Consider the following 3,217-nt stretch of genomic DNA (forward strand, 5'->3'; position numbering starts at 1 on the left):
GGGGTGACGAACCGAGTTGGTGACGAAATGGGGTGTATCCCCTCAAACAATTACATGCACGTTTGCACATTTACATACCTAAATATACATATGTAAAATAATATACCAGGCTTATCAGTCTATTGCACATGTTAATGCAGTTTTTTTCAGTAAGTTTTGTCCAAGCGGCATTCAAAAGCTCTTAGGGTTTGAGTTGCACACGTTCGTAAGAATGGAGGAATCTGCAGTGGGCATACTATTGGCACATACTAGGCACCCCCATTTATACCCTACCCATATCGTTCCATTTAATCCCAATTAAAACAGCTCTACGACAGCCACATACGGTATGCCATCTGGAATATAACAAGACTCGAGAAACCAGGTTTGTACTTCGATTCAAATGGAAATCATTTGTTAAGACTTTCTACAGCTGAAGCCTTTTAATAACCAGTAGGTGCAAACGAACCACCTTGCGCTGCACCACATTAATTCCAGTGAAATCCATTTTGACGTTCGGTAAAATTTTACTTTCACACAACCATGGAATCTAAAGAATTTTATCTTTGCACTCAATAGTTTAGACAATTCTAAGACACTTTTCAAACTACCTTTCTGTACACACTGGAGAAGCTTACCTGAAGGTTCATAAAAAGGGTGACCCACTGGTAGTACTTGTGATGTTTTATCTGGTATTGGTCGTCCGGCCCATGTATTTGAGTATTGGCTACGCCAGGGTGAGGAACTTCCTCACCTACCACAGCTCCAGTAAGGGACGGGATAGTGAAGGTCGAGTGGATCCAGCAATATGTATCCATGATCGAGGCGTCTACACCTTCGACGATACAGTCTATGGGGTCACCGAAGTATTGCTTCTGTGTTATTAACAAACTAAAAGCCACCAAAAGAAACATTGTCGCCTTGTAATGCATCCGAAATATATTATTGTCGATACTCACGGAGTCTATCTTTAATAGACCCCGGATAGAGCCAAACACATCATACATTTTGGCGGTTCCAAGTTTCGTACACAGCACCAGTACAAAAGTATCTCACAAGACGGGCAGCGCGGTGAACTAGTGTTCCCAGTCAGAGTCGACGCCACACTCCTTGGTAGGCTGGTCAGCTGGCTAGCCTCGCACAGGCTCCCACAAGGGCCGTTCCTGAAAAGGAGGAACCTCGAATGGCAGGTTGTGTAGGGGCATGCAGCAACTTTTATCCTGAAGGAATGTTACTGTTCAATGCAGGGTTAATATATGTGATTAATTTCAATATTGAGTTAAAAAAAATCGTGGCCTACACCAGGATATAAAGATAATTTGAACAGAGACAAAGCCACCATCATTTGCCCGGAGGACGGCGGTCAGTGGGCAGAGACGCTCATCACATCTGCCAATATTGACTTATTTGTTATTGTTATGAAATGATGTAACATTTTTAAATAATATATTGACATCTTTATCGCCTTTTTAGTCACATACTTTTAAATTAAAATTATCAACTCCAATAAGATGGTATAAGATAAGATAATGCATAACTAAAGCCGTGGTTATGGCAACACTCCATTTCACTCAGGCCGAGGGTAGTTCACAGCTTTCTGCTTCTCTCTCGCTGCTCAATTTCTGGTAACTTACGTGCAGCGTCCACGTAGTGTCATGAGGATGAAGTCAGACAAACTGGCGAATCAAACTCTCCCCCGTTTTACCGATAATAATAATAAAAAGAGTGCGAACAGTTAAAACATTAACAAAATACTTTAGAGCTATTAAAATTCATTTCCCTGAGCATTCTAAATTCATATAACTTCCACAACTGTTACTGTTGCAATAATTATTATATTGCAGCTACTTTTAAGATAATTGTTATAATACTGCTACTAATAGAATTAAAGGAGAAAATGAATGTAACCTAAGGGTATTGGAAACTGACAATAGTATTTTTGTTCCATAAGGCCGAGTGGTTGTTGCATCAATGAGCCTTTGTACAACCGGGATACGGACAAAAACCCCAACGGACAAAAACCCCAACGGACAAAATCCCCACCGGACAAAAACCCCACCGGAAAAAATCCCCTAGGACAAAATCCACACCCCTACCGGACATAAACCCCACATAGTAAAAAAAAAACAGAATTTGTTTAAAGTTTTCAATAATTTTCTTACCATTACTGTCCTCACTTTTTGAGACCTCAGGGGACCCGTGACCTCACAATCTTTGGTCTCTCATGTCTGTTTAAAGACGTTGGTACCATGAGGCGAACTGTATAAAAACCTTGTTCACTTGTGTACTAATTCACTTTGAATGCAGTCGGAAGCTAGATAGCTCGTTTCTATTTTACATACAAATTTCATTTAAGGTTAGGTTAGGTTAGGTTCCAGTAGAGATGGGGTTTTTGTCCGTTAGAGGTGGAGTTTTTGTCCTAGGGGTTTTTGTCCGGTGGGGATTTTGTCCTGGGGTTTTTGTCCTAGGGGACTTTGTCCGGTGGGTTTTTTTGTCATGGACCCTGTACAACCACCACTGTTAGTGGTCAGTGGTGAGCAAACTTCCAGTAAGTAGTTGGCAGTACCAACTTGGCACACATACCTTGTACAGTATTTTAAAATAAAACTGGAGTGTTCAAATTTATCACGAAAGCACGCATACGCTTACAAGAACATGCATAACACTCAGACATCAAATTAGAGATTTAATTCACCTGAAGTACTTTTACCTTTTTAACCTCTTCGCCACCGATCGGCTCGTTAGCAGTTCGGGCGGGCGGTCATGTTTCTAGTAACGCACTGTTGGCAAGTACTGGGCATGCACTGGTTGCTGACTGTAACTATCTGGTCTTGAAAGAGCTCACACTTGATGCCGTCAGAAGACTCAGAAAAGTTTGCCCTCAGGTTTTTGGACTTGTGTTCCCACCATGACTTAATTATATTCAGGGCAGTCATAAAAACTGTCTAACCGTTAGCTAAGGTGATCCTAATTCTTACCTAACCTCATCCCCCAAATAGTGTTAGGGTGGTTAATCTTAAGGTGAAATAAGCAACTGGTGGTCAATCTTCAGGTGTTCTCTTTGAAGAGTTGCTTAAGGTTGGGTAATACTAGAATGTATTTTATTTCAGTTTTTAAATATAATTATTATTCTCACTAAACTACGCACATTTTCATGCATATGGATCCAGCTTCTAGTTTTACATGTGTTTATACTAAAATGTACACATTCTGTACATACTGGTAATGGGTGTTCGTT

The 3,217-nt window shown here is 40.6% G+C and overlaps 1 long non-coding RNA gene across 1 annotated transcript; it reads right to left on the reverse strand.

Annotated features, from left to right (window-relative positions):
• Positions 1-1,598, reverse strand: LOC121854578. The gene is made up of 2 exons (XR_006086582.1): positions 1,280-1,598; positions 1-1,142 (listed from the first exon to the last, which is right to left on the reverse strand). It is a non-coding gene; the product is annotated as an uncharacterized LOC121854578 (long non-coding RNA).
• Between the last annotated feature and the right edge of the window lie 1,619 nt (positions 1,599-3,217).

This window comes from Homarus americanus, unplaced genomic scaffold, assembly GCF_018991925.1.
Source record: "Homarus americanus isolate GMGI-L3 unplaced genomic scaffold, GMGI_Hamer_2.0 scaffold51859, whole genome shotgun sequence".
Taxonomy (NCBI): Eukaryota; Metazoa; Arthropoda; class Malacostraca; order Decapoda; family Nephropidae; genus Homarus; species Homarus americanus.